Source organism: Dromiciops gliroides, chromosome 1, assembly GCF_019393635.1.
Source record: "Dromiciops gliroides isolate mDroGli1 chromosome 1, mDroGli1.pri, whole genome shotgun sequence".
Classification (NCBI taxonomy): Eukaryota; Metazoa; Chordata; class Mammalia; order Microbiotheria; family Microbiotheriidae; genus Dromiciops; species Dromiciops gliroides.
Window position 1 is genome coordinate 645,982,285 of NC_057861.1, and position 14,491 is coordinate 645,996,775.

Sequence of the window (14,491 nt, forward strand, 5' to 3'; positions counted from 1 at the left end):
AGTGAGGGGGACTTACCACATCCCAAAGGAGCCTATTATAGAAGTTTCAAACAGCTCTGTCATGGAGTATTTACTTAAGTAAAATATATGTTTTCTGTGCCACAGCTAACACCTACTGCTATCAGTTATAGTCTCAGGGCCAAGGAGATCACGTCAAATTCTTTCATATGATGGCCCTTAAAGTCTGAAGACAAGTACCACTTTTCTTTATATCTTCTCCAGGTTTCATATAAATAGTTCAATAACCAATCCTCATTCAGGTCAGCTCAAAGCCCGTGAAGTTTGTTGCTGGTAGTATACGTATAATGAAGAAATTCATAACTAAAGTGGAAGGAAATGCCTAGCCTTGCTTTCTCAGTTTTTATTTATTTTTCTTGTTCATCCTACCAAACACATTTTTATGAGAGATCCAAAGTATCTTGTAAACCTGGAAAAAACCCACAAGGCCCATAAGACCTGTGTATCCCTTGTGCTTTGTTGAAAGACAACCCCTGGCATAATTTGAAGTTAGGTTTCTAACCAGAAATTCAACAGGGGTTATAGGTTAAGTATTTTCTAATCTTAAATTAGGTAGAGGCTTGGGGCAGAGATATTATTGATCATGGTAAGAGGCAGGAAATAGTTTCAATGTTGAACTAAGGGATTGTCTTGTATTCATCTGTTTGGCTCTTCTACATCCCAAAAAAGAATTTGGTCTCCAGAAAGTAAGATTTGGGAAACTCACAGTCTCTTTTCCTTATGGAGAAAAAAGTAGCTCAGTTTGTCTTTTTTCCTTATTCTGATGACTGGATATATGAAAGGTTTACATTTCTCATTGAAACAACTGAAGCTTAAATAATTGGGTATTTGTTAAGTGAAAGAAAGAAGAGTCACACCTTTTCGGATACAGAAGAGGTAGCCAGCTCAGCTGAGTGCTACAGATAAAGCAAGGAGCTTTTATTATAGAAATGCTCTGTAATTATGTACCCAGAGAAACAATGCCCACCAGAGACAACATATTCAGGCTCACAATAACAACAGCAGGAGCAGTACAACATCACTGGAAGATACTGACAGTTCTTTGGTGTCTGTGACATATACATACACAATGTCTATATATGTTCCCTGCATGTGTACCCCTTAGTGAATGGTATTATAATGTGTCTGTTTTTGCCACTGATAGTGTATGAATTTGTGGGACAATATGCCCCAGATTTATGAGGAAGATATTTTATTGTCATTCTTATTATAATAATTCATCAAATACTTTAACTTTGAATTAACTATCTTTAGCTGACTAGTAAAAATGACTTGAAAGCTATGGTTTTGAGAACATGAAGACCCAGAGAGTACCAAGAACCTGATATGGGAAGCATAAGTAATTGAAGGTTTCCCTAAGTACTCTGCGCATATCACATAATCACCTGGTTCTTCTTCCATTCTGTTTCCTCTGCTATGGATGCAATCCAGCTTGCCTGTATCTTGCCTATATCCTTACCACCATGTGAACTAAAGAGAATACTCTAGGGGGCAGCTAGGTGGCACAGTAGATAGAGCACTGGTCTTGGATTCAGGAGGACCTGAGTTCAAATCCAGCCTCAGACACTTGACACTTATTAGCTGTGTGACCCTGGGTAAGTCACTTATCCCTCATTGCCCCACCAAATATATAAAAAAAAAAGAGAATACTCTATATGTGGCCTGGTAAGAATCTCCTATTATTCCAATTTTTAAAGGCAGTTTTTAAATGAAGATCTGTTGTTTCTCCCTCCCTGATTTTAGTCACCCATTGAGAAAACAAAAACAAAATCTCCTGCTCCAAATACATATAGTCAAGCAAAACAAATCCCCACATTGGTAATACACCCCCAAAACAACAACAAAAATATTTCTCAATTTGTACTTTGAGTCTTTCTCATTTCTATTAGGAGGTAGATAGTCCTTCAGCTCTCCCTCTTAGGGACATTAGGTCCTGGGGCTGAGAAAGTGTGCTAAGACAGTGGTGTCAAATTCAAATAGAAACCGGGGCCACTAAATCATAAATAAAGATTCCTGAGGGTTTCACATGACCTAGAGCACTGCATATTAACATTACCTATGTTCTATTGGATTTCTACTTATTTTTTTCAAATATTTCCCAATTACATTTATTCCTATTCAGGCCTCACTTTGGAGAACTGCTGCCACAGCCTACAAGCCACATGTTGTCACCTCTGTTCTGGGATATGAGAAAAACAAAAAAGAGAAAGTACCGAACAAACATATCCTTAAGCCCTGATTTTGCTTGAGGCTGGTCCTCTGAAAGTATTCACCTAGTCCCTCTCAAAATTCTCAGAAAAGACAAACTAAGAATTATTTAGTTTATTAAACCAACATCCCTAATTAATCCATTTGAGAGTCTAAACAACAATGAAGAATCAGGAACGTTTTTCCCCCCTCAATGATTAATCAAAGTCCTTCCAGCTGCAATTTAACTTTGTTATTCTTTCCTCTATCAAAACGACTCTTCAGCACAATTTTTCTATAAATGTTTGTTTTTATGGCTTCTTTCCTTTCGCCTCAACTAACTTTTTTTTTAATTTGTTTCAAGCCGGAGCTTAAAATCACAGGAAACAGGTCCACACTGCCCTCTGGTGGCATTTTACTCCATTGTACCCTTTCTGCATTGAGAGTAGCCAAAGGTTTTAGATAAACCTTAGTAATTGAGTGGGTCACTGTCTTGAAGTCCAGACCTACTCTCCATTCTCCTGACACAGGCAGAGAACAGTCTGTGGACAGGTGAAGTAGTAACTGTGCTTATTCCATGTTGAGAAAATTCTGGGCTTTTGAAGTGACAGAGTAAAGCCTGGCAAGCAGTGTTCATTTTCATTTGGTTTCTTCAACAAGTATTGTGGGAATTAGAACTAGGAGAGACCTTGGAGATCACTGATTCCAATGTCCTCTGATTCTACAAACGAGGAAATTAAGACCCATAAAAGAAGCCATGCAGGATTTCAGTTGAGATCCCCTGACTCCTGATACTAGAAATATGTCAGAATAGAGTAATTGCTTGGTGACTTCCAGAGAAATAAATCATTTTGCAAAACTTTGCCATTTCTCTATCCTTAGATCTGTGTCCTTTGGAATATTCTAGGAAACCTCAGCGACCTCCAGATACCCAGACTTTTAGAAGTACTACCCATCTAAAATATCATTCAGTAGCTTGATACCATAGAAATTTACACAGCTGCTATTTCAATCAGCCAATCAACCAAAAAGCATTTATGAAAAAGGGTAAGGAAATAAGCATTTTTACAGCACCTATGAGCCAGGCACTTTGCAAATAACCTTTCTATTGTTTATTAGTTGTGTGCTATTGTAATTAGTTGTGTATAACTTTGTAGTTTCATTTGGGCTTTTCTTTTCTTTCTTTCTTTTTGTTGGGGGGTGGGGTGGGGCAATGAGGGTTAAGTGACTTGCCCAGGGTCACACAGATAATGTGTCAAGTATCTGAGGCTGGATTTAAACTCAGGTCCTCCTGAATTTAGGGCCAGTGCTTCATCCACTGCGCCACCTAGCTGCCCCCTCATTTGGGCTTTTCTTAGAAGAGATATTGGGGTGGTTTGCCATTTTCTTCTCTAGCTCATTTTACAGATAAGGCAAACAGGGCTGTGACTAACCTAGGATGACATAGCTAGTAAGTGTCTGAGGCTGGATTTGAGAAAGATATGAGAAAGAAAGAACAAAATGTGGCAGGTACATTGATCTGTGAGTTGATTCAAAGTAAGAAATAAAGAGTGACTATCAAGTTTGAAAACCTTGGTAGCCAAAAGAATGGTAGTTCCCCTGACATAATTGGAAAAAATTCAAAAAGAGTTGTTATTTATTTGGTTGGTTTTGGTTTTGATTTTGATTTTGATTTTGCTTATGGGGGTGGGGTGAGAATTCAATTTCAGGTTGAATTTGAGATATCTATAGGGCATCTAGCTCAAAATGCCTTGGTGACCAGGGACCAACTCAGGAGAAAAAAACAGGCCTATAAATATAGACATGGGAGTTGTAAGCATAGAGATAATAATTTAATCCATGGAAACAATGTAGACACAGACAGAAAGGAGAGGAATGAAAGAAGAGGGCCTAGGACAAATCCTAGAATATATCTCCCTGTGACAGGGAGGATGATTCAGCCAAGGAGATCAAAGAAGAACAATAATGCAGGAAGAAAACCAAGAAAGCAATTTCATTAAAGTCCAAAGTAAAATTTCAAAGTTAAAAGTTAAAATTAAAAGTTATTGATTGTGGGAGACTGAAGTTGAGATGGTAGAGTGAGAGGAAGCATTTTTGCCCAGCTCATCCAGCATACCTTGTCCACAACAACTTAGAATGTCAGACTGGTTTCTGATATGGAAAGCCAAGGAAAAATCACAATGAATCATTTTTTCCATCCCAGGGTAGCTCAAAGAGATAGAGAGGTTTGTGGACACTGGGGCTGGTACTGGTAAAGAGTATGTATAGTGGAAATTGATGTGATGGAGAATATTCCAGCTCCCAGGGACAGAAAGGAGATTGAGATATAGCACTAGGAGAAGAAGTTTGGGAAAGAAAGAGATCCTGTAAATCTCTGAATGAGTGCCATGTGTAAGAATGGGTGTCATGTGGCAGCTCTATTGCCCATTATCAAGCTACATATTATCAAGTTATATACATTATCAAGTTACGTATTCAAGACAGAGAGGAACAGGGAGATTAGACCCACAAAAACTGAGCAATGATTAAGTTCTGATGACATAGATGTATGTATATGAACTACAAGGGCTCAAGACATAAACAAAGGAGACAAAGACTTGAAATCATCTACATGCAATGCCTCAAAGAGAAATGAAAATTGGACACAAATCCAATAAGAATTACTAGAAGAATTACAAAGTTAAATAAAAGAATAAAAACTAAAAACCAAATAAGAGTGATAGGAAAAATGGGAAAAGAAATGAGAGCTTTGCAAGAAAGATATTAAAAGAGAATCAATAGTTTAGCAAAAGAGGTACAAAACCCTACTGAAGAAAATAACTCATTGAAATTAAAATTGGCAAAATGCAGGCTACTGACTATGAGGCATCAAGAATCAATAAAATAAAGTCAAAGGACTGAAAGAAATTGTGAAATATTAAAAAAAACTAACCTGTAAAATAAATGAGAGTCAAAGAATTGATTGTAGATTTCTATGGTCTTATAGCAAAATTTTAACCCTGAATTTGTATATTTAAAGAGACAACCCTAGAGAACCAACTAAAAATTTCTTAAAATAATTAACAAATTTAGCAAAGTTGTAGGATATAAAACAAATCCACATAAATCATGAGCATTTTTTATGACCAACAAAGCCCTTTAGCAAGAGATAGAAAGAGAAATTCCATTTAAAACAACTGTAAACAATATTAAATACTTGGGAGTCTACCTGTCAAGGCAAATCCAGAAACTATTTGAACACAAATACAAAACACTTTTCACATGAATGAAGTCAGATCTAAATTACTGGAAAAATATCAATGTCCATGGGTAGGCTAAGCCAATATAATAAAAATGACAATTCTACCTAAACTAATTTACTTATTCCATGCCATACCAATTAAACTACCAAAAAAATTTCATAGAGCTAATAAAAAGTAACAACAAAATTCATGGGAAAACAAAAGGTCAAGAATATTAAGAGAATTCTTGGGGGCAGCTAGATGGAGCAGTGGATAAAGCACCAGCCCTGGATTCAGGAGTACCTGAGTTCAAATCCAGCCTCAGACACTTGACACTTACTAGCTGTGTGACCGTGGGCAAGTCACTTAACCCCCATTGCCCCGCGGGGGGAAAAAAATTAAGAGAATTCTTGAAAAAATACAAAGGAAGATGGCATAGCAAAAACAGATCTCAAACTACATTATAAAGCAGTAATCACCTGAACTATCTGGCACTAGTTAGGAAATTGAGTGGTGGATAATGGAATACAATAGGTACATAAGACACAGTAGTCAATGACCAGAGTAACCTAGTGTTTGATAAACCTAAAAACCCCAGCTTCAGGGATAAGAACTCATTGACAACAACTGCTAGGAAAACTGGAAAACAACAGGATACAAATTAGGTATAAACCTCCATCTCACACCATATATGAAAACAAGGTTAAAATAGATTCATGGTTTAGATTTAAAGAGTGACACCATAAGCAAATTAGAAGAGCAAGGAATAGTCTGCCTGTCAGATCTAAGGAGAAGGGAAGATTTCATGACCAAACAAGAGATATGTAAAATAGATAACTGGATTTTGGCAAAATAAAAACATTTAAAATAAAACCAATGCAACCAAGATTAGAAGGAAAGCAGAAAGCTGGGAAACAATCTTTATAGCAAGTATCTCTGATAAAGGCTTCATTTCTTAAATATATAGAGAACAAAGTCAAATTTATAAGAATACAAACCATTTTCCATTGATAAATGGTCAAAGGATATGAACAAGCAGGTTTTTTTTTTTTTTTTTTGGTGAGGCAATTGGGGTCAAGTGACTTGCCCAGGGTCACACAGCCAGCAAGTGTGTAAAGTGTCTGAGGCCAGATGCCTCAGGTCCTCCTGAATCCAGGGCCAGCGCTCCATCCACTGTGTGACCCAGCTGCCCCTGAACAAGCAGTTTTAAGATAAAGAAATCAAAGCTATCTATAGGCCTATAAAGTAATGCTCTAAATTACTTTTTTTTCAGGGCAAAGTGACTTGCCCAGGGTCACAAAGCTAGTAAGTGTCAAGTGTTTGAGGCTGCATATGAACTCAGGTCCTCCTGACTCCAAGGCCAGTAAATGGTACCTTATCCACTGTGCCACCTAGCTTCCTCTCTAAATATTTTTTTGATTAGAGAAATGCAAATTAAAACAACTCTGAAGTACCACCTCACAGCTATAAGATTGGTTAATATAACAAAAATTGGAAATGCTAAATGTTGGAGAGGATGTGGAAAATTAGGATATCAATGCCTTGTTGGTGGAGTAATGAAGTGATACAAACATTCAGGTGAACAATTTGGAATTATGCCCATAGAGCAACCAAACTGTGCATACTATTTGACCCAGCAATACCACACTACTAGGTCTGTATCCTAAAGAGATTATCAAAAAGGGAGAAGGAGGTACATGTATAAATATTTATAGCAGCCTTTACATGGTAGCAAAATATTGGAAATTGGGGAGAGACCCATCAATTGGGGAATGGTTGAAGAATCTGTGGCATATGAATGTAATAGAATACTTCTGTGCAATAAGAAATGATGAACATGCAGATTTCAGAAAAACCTGGAAAGACTTGTATGAACTGATGGAAAGTGAAATGAGCAGAGCCAGCAAAACATTGTATACAATATCAACAACATTGTGTGACAATCAACTATGAATGACTCAGCTCTTCTCAGCAACACAAGGATCTAAGACAAGTATAAAGGACTCATGAAGGAAAATGCTATCCAAATCCAGATAAAGAACTGATGGAGGGGGCAGCTAGATGGCACAGTGGTTAAAGTGCTGGCCCTCGATTCAGGAGTACCTGAGTTCAAATCTGGCCTCAGACACTTGACACTTACTAGCTGTGTGACCCTGGGCAAGTCACTTAACCCCCATTGCCTGAAAAAAAAAAACAGAAAAAAAAAAAGAACTGATGGACTCTGAATGCATAAAAAAGCATATTTTTTCACTTATTTTATTCTTTTTTTGTATTTTTTTCTTTTGACATATTTCTTCTTTCACAACGGTGATTAGTATGGAAATACATTTTACATGATGGCACATGTATAAGCTATATCAAATTGCCTAGTATTTTCAGATGGGGGAGGTCAAGAAAGGAGGTAGAAAATTTGGAACTCAAAATCTTGTAAAAATGAATGCTAAAATTGTCTTGACATGAAATTGGGAAAAAATACCATTAAAAAGAGACAAAGTATTATATTTCAAAATGAAGTTATAATATCATAACACTGATGCCTAGTAGAAAACACATGCTATCATTAGCTATATATTAACTATCTCTAGATTCAAATGCATGGTAATATAATACTGTGATATTTAGTGAGTTTTATTTTTTTTTATCAGGTGAAAGTTATTTCTCCATTAAAAATGGGAGAGGAACAAACCTATCATAGCCCAGCTTTCATTTCCATTAGATTACCAAATAAACACACTCCCCCACCCCCAAAGTATATCATCCCTCCCTGTTGGTTCACTATCTGTAAAAGGACAATCTTATACTGAGATTACACGTCAGGGTAATTAGAAAAACAGAAAAGCCTAAGTACCCTATTCTTACACTAAGTGCAAGTCAGAAAAAATGAATTTTTCATTGCTCCTTGTTTACAGGATATATGTTATGAAACCCTATATCTTTTGCCCTAAGACAAATAGTTAATGATTGAAAGACTAGTCATTTGTGAATCACAATAAAGAAACGTTGGTCAAAAGGTCACTGTTACTGTTTATGCTGTTTCAACTCCCCTCATATCTGCTGAAATACACTGTTTTACCTGTTTGCTTATTCCTTTCCTCAAAGTGAACTCCAATTTATTTTGTCAAGAAAGTTTATATTACAGAACCCATGATTTCACTTGTGAAATTTGTAATAATGTAGTGTATGAAATTTTATGGTTCAAGCTCAAGTTCAAAATTCCTGTCGATGTTTTCCCTCCAGACTTTATTACTTATTTACTGAATAAAAATGTGTGACACTTATCTGTCTCTAACTAGAAATATGCCATCTGTCCACTCCTATTGGAATATCTATATTCCATCATCATCATCCCATCACTATTATCATTGCTTGGTATCAACCAACCCCATCAGTATAGATCCTTCAGAAAGTAAAAACATGATAATCATAACAGATATTTATCTAGCACTTTAAAATAATTAAATGTATGAATATATTTCCCCAATTACACATAAAACATTTTAACCACCCTTCCCTTTTTTTTTTCCTTACAATTTTGAGTTCCAAATTTTCTCCAACTCTCTGTATTCTACCCTCTCATTAAGAATGCAAGCAATCTGGGGCAGCTAGGTGGTTCAGTGAATAAAGCACCTGCCCTGGATTCAGGAGTACCTGAGTTCAAATCCGGCCTTAAACACTTGACACTTACTAGCTGTGTGACTCTGGGCAAGTCACTTAATCCCCATTGCCCCGAAAAAAAAAAAAAGAATGCAAGAAATCGGATAGAAATTATGCATGTGCTATCATGCAAAATGTATTTCTGTATTAGTATGTTATGAAACAAAATACAGACCAAAAATACAAGAAAAATAAAGGTAAAAAAAGTTTAGTATGATCTGTATTCAGATTCTATCAATTCTCTCTCTCTCTCTGGAGGGTCTTTCAGAATTGTCTTAAACCTGCTGAGAAGAGCCAAGGTATTAACAGTTGATCATAGTACAATATTGCTGTTGCTATGTATTATGTTCTCCTGGTTCTGCTCACTTCAATTTGCATCAGTTCATGTAAGTTGTAGCATTTTTCAAAAGCATAATAATCATAACCAATATTTATTTAAAACTTTAATATTTATACAAGGCAATTTACACATATTATCTCATTTGAGCTCACAATAACCTTGAAGACAGAGTACCAGAGGAATTACTTAATTTAATAAATGGGGAACTTAAGGCTGAGAATTTAAATACATCATTAAAAAAAAAGTAATAAATGCTGGATAAAAGATTTGAACCTAGGTCTTCTGGGCTTCAGTTCCAGTAATCTTTTTCCTATAATAGGCAGCTATAGTCCTTGTGCTAAGAATAGATACTATAAAGGATTTATGTTTTGTTTTGTTTTTCTTGTCTGGACTAGCCTCTTTAGGATTGGCATTAGGGAAACATTTCCTGTAGTTGTTCTGCTTAGAAAACAGAGAACTCAAAGTTGAGAAGTAGACCTAAATGACATAAATTTACTTATTCTCTAAGAGTGTGATACTGAGTTTCCTCATGTCTCTTCTCAAAGCATAATAACTAGGGAATAAAACAAAGGCTTTTCAGTTAGGTTATTTCTCTAGCATATCTAACTTATATCATTAAGTTAGTTCCCTTTACTCCCATCTCTGGAGAAACTCTTAAAACTACCATACCCATTTCTAAGTTACTTCCATACCATCCTTACTTCATACTTAAATAGCCATGTTACAGGGAGAAAATTAAATTGGTATATAATGATAATACTGTTTCAAAGCGAATTTTTTAAAAAATCAATTACTAAAAAGGTCCAAATTCCAACAGCTACTTATCAGTCCCCAAAGAACCAGTGCTGAATTTGTACTTGAAATTGGAGCTCAAGATTATTAATTCCTTACAGTCATTAGGATTATGACTGATGGGGCAGCTAGGTGGCACAGTGGATAAAGCACTGGCCCCGGATTCAGGAAGACTTGAGTTCAAATCTGACCTTAGACACTTGACACTTACTAGCTGTGTGACCCTGGGCAAGTCACTTAACCCCAACTACCTCACCAAAAAAAAAAAAAAGAAAGAAAAAGAAAAAGAAAAGGAAAAGGAAAAATAATAGCACCTACCTCCTAGAGTTGTTGTAGGGATCAAATTAGGCAATTGTAAAGCACTTAGCCCAGAAACTGTCACATAGTAAGTGCTATATAAATATTGTTGTTTCTCCTTTGCTCTCAAAAAGGAACATTTCACTGATTTGGATTTAAGTGAGGGAGGATTGTGCAAGGTCACCAACCTCACTCTCCTTCGAAGCCATCTGGGTCCAATGGCAAAATATATATCAGGAAGCCTGGAGATGACCTTGGATGTTTTGAGGCAATTTGGGTTAAATGATTTGTCTAGAGTCACATAACTAGTAAGTTTTGAAGTCACATTTGAACTCAGGTCCTCCCAGCTTCAGGGCCAGTGCTTTATCCACTGCACCACCTTGCGGCTCCAATGTTAGCTACTAACTGTTATTTACTCTGCCAGCTGCTATACCCTCTGGATCAGTGGGCCTCCAGACATCATTTCCTGGGAAATTTAACCCACTTGAAAATATCAAACTTTCATCATTACATCAGTATTGTTTCCTCCATCTTTGGAAATCCTAATTAATCTGCCATATTCACCTTTCTTTTTCATATTGAAATAGCCATGTAACTAGGGAACAACTGAATTAGCATAAAGATAATACTATTTCAAAAGGATTTTTAAAAAATAATTACTGAAAGGGGTCCAAATTCCAACAGCTATTCATTAGTCCCCAAAGGCACCAGCACTGAATTTACACTTGTAATTGGGGGTTCCTTGTTACTGGAACATTCATCTTCTCCCAAAACCCATTGATAAATATCTCACATGGTCTACTATATCTGGCCTGCCCCAGTGATGCTACATATCCTACTCTGGCTATGTTATTAACATTTGCCCTGTTCTAAACACCTCTCTTCCCCAGACTTCTCATCCCATACCACCTATTCCTCCAGGAACTGTCATAAAATCAAAACCACTATTGTGACTGGAAAGGCTCCTCCTTATGGACTCCCAACACTATACCTGTGACTTCCCAGACTTAAACACTCTTTCCTGAATACCATTATTGCATGCATATTTGCATACATATACACACATATGGACACATGCATATCTATGTTATGTGTAGATGTATGCATGCAAAATCACAATTACAATATGCATCTATACACATACATATAGATGCACATAATGCATGTATATGTGAACATGCATAGTTAGTATATGCATGTGTGTGCATATGCATGCATATATACGTATATGTACAGTGTATATGCATATTTATTATATAAGCTCACTCTGCTTGACTGGAAGCTTCATGAAGACATGGGCTATCTCATTCTTGTATGTTTATCCCTAGCACTTAGTCCAGTGCTTGTCACACAGTAAGTACTTTTTCTTTCATTTATAATCACGGCCATCTATTTATTGAATTTCTGGAGTTCTGTTTGATCTGTGACAAAATCAGGTATGGTTTTATAAAATATATAAAATGTACTGATGCAATAGCTGAGATTAACACTGTTACTGTTATTTTACTAAACACAAGACCAAGAAAACTGTCTTGCTATTTCATCAGCACATTCTGAAGCAGAAATTTATAGGCGTTCCAATACAACCTAAAATATGCTTTAATTGAGGCACAAAACTATGTGAAGCAGAACTATGAATATATGCTGATTCATTATCACTTTTATAATGCAAGTGACAGAATGAATAATGACTACATATATTAAAATACTGATCCTAGAATCCAAGTATAGAGTTTGGCTTGCTTGATAATATGACTGATAGAAAGAAAATGAGATTTTAGACTAGCAATGCCAAGATTACAAAAGATTAACTTTTTGTGTAAAAAGACAGATCTGAAAAAGTTTTTTTCTCATTTTTAGAAAGTAATTATAATAGAATGCAAACACAGATGTTAATAGTTTTTTTTTTAATTTTATGAATAACCTCATTTACATTTTAGCCCAGGGAAGGCACACAGGGATGAAGGTATGCCAATTTGTAGTGAGATTTCATGTGTCTAATCATTTGTTGTGTCATATAAAACAACTATTTTCAGTGATAGGCATTTATCCTAGTAACCAGTATTAATGATTATTAAAAGTAATGGGGGGGCAGCTAGGTGGCATAGTGGATAGAGCACCGGCCCTGGAGTCAGGAGTACCTGAGTTCAAATCCGGCCTCAGACACTTAACACTTACTAGCTGTGTGACCCTGGGCAAGTCACTTAACCCCAATTGCCTCACTAAAAAAAAAAAAAAAAGTAATGGGGAGGGGGGAGTGGCAGCTAGGTGGCACAGTGAATAAAGCACCGGCCCTGGATTCAGCAGGATCTGAGTTAAAATCTGGCCTCAGATACTTGACACTGGCTGTGTGACTCTGGGCAAGTCACTTAATCCTCATTGCCTGGCAAAAAGAAAAAAAACAAAGTAATTGGGTTTGGAAATACAGCTATATATACAACACATATGTACTGTAATGATTGGAATGACGCCATCTGCTGGAGACTTACTGTAGCAAAGCTCCGCCATGAGGAGAAGGCCTCTGAGGGCAAGCCATGTGGGCAAGGTCCTTAGGGTCAGGAGGTGACAGTTGCTCGTGGGTACTGCCTATCAAGACTACCAGCCAATCAACTTCAGGAGCCTCCCATTTCTGGGAGGAGGACACAAAGTAGGAAGCAGACGCTGGTGGAGGGGTTCTGTCTCTTTTTGGTTCCTGACCTCGCCATGGTGGGTCGGATTAGAGTCTCATAGAAATAGTGAGATTTTCACCTTTCTCTCTGATCCTAATGTGCTTTAATAAATATTTAAAAATTTAAATGCTCTTGCTAAAGCTTATAATTTATTGGTGACTACTCATTAGATAGTTTAGCTAGAATTTTAGCCCCTTGCAGTACACATTTGCATACATGTCTGTATATACATGTATATGTGTCTTGTATGCTTCTATATATATATGTACACATATATCTAGGGGTTTTTTCCTCTAAATTTTTCATCTTATTTTCAAAACAAAATTTATCAGTCATAAGAAATAAATTTACTTCTGAAAATAACTCCTGATTATGAAGGGCATTTTGTCAAGTGAACATTTTTAAGAAAAGACAGTCCTTCAAATCAAAGGGATGAATCATGGTAAAACCAGAAACATTCACATTTTAAATTTAGCTTTTGATGAAAGTATAGATCATTAAAATAAGATTATGATCAAAAGGAGAGTTTCTAAGGAAGGTATCTATTGTTTTGCTTTTTTTTAAGTGAAAAATATAGAGATTATGATAATAAAATTACTGTAGAAATGGTGCTGCCTAAGGTGAGACCTGGCATTAGCAATGGGTGAAAAAGAAATGAAGTTTGTGAGGAGACATGGTTATTAGCTGACCAGATATAACTATTTAAAGTCCTAATCACTAATATTAGGTAAAATTGAATCTTGTGGGAAAGGCATTTTCCAAATCATTGATCTCTATTTTGCCCCCTATTCTTTAGGTCCTAACAGAGGTCACGGAATGTCTAAGAGATGTTGATGTAAACATACATAGTTATACATATATTTCTTTTGAAAGAGATTTAATTTTAGGGTATAAACTATAATTTGGGTGAATAAGATATCCATATCTATGCTTATAAAAATACATATATTATAACATCCATGTCATGATCATATAGATCATATACACATGTATATAGGTTCTGAGAATGTAAAGCACCAAAAAACATCACAAAAAAAGAAATTGATTAAATCTGAATATACAGAAAATGTCCAATTGCCCATATGGGATTCATGTCCAAATCTACATATGGTGAGAAGTATTATTGATATATTGAAGAAAAGATCAACATCAAATTGGAAAAAAAGAATGAAAAAAGATTTATTTTGCAATTAAGTCTAATATTAGCTTGTTAGTGTGAGGAAGCTATTTTTGCTAGCAACAAAAAGGACAAGGTGGAATAAAGGCACAACCCTTATCACAGACATCATTTCTCCTACTGATTAAGCATTATA

General features: G+C 36.0%; 1 protein-coding gene across 1 annotated transcript in view; it reads right to left on the reverse strand.

Annotated features, from left to right (window-relative positions):
- PTPRD (protein tyrosine phosphatase receptor type D) overlaps nt 1-14,491 on the reverse strand; it is a 2,680,207-nt gene that overhangs the window by 1,888,128 nt on the left and 777,588 nt on the right.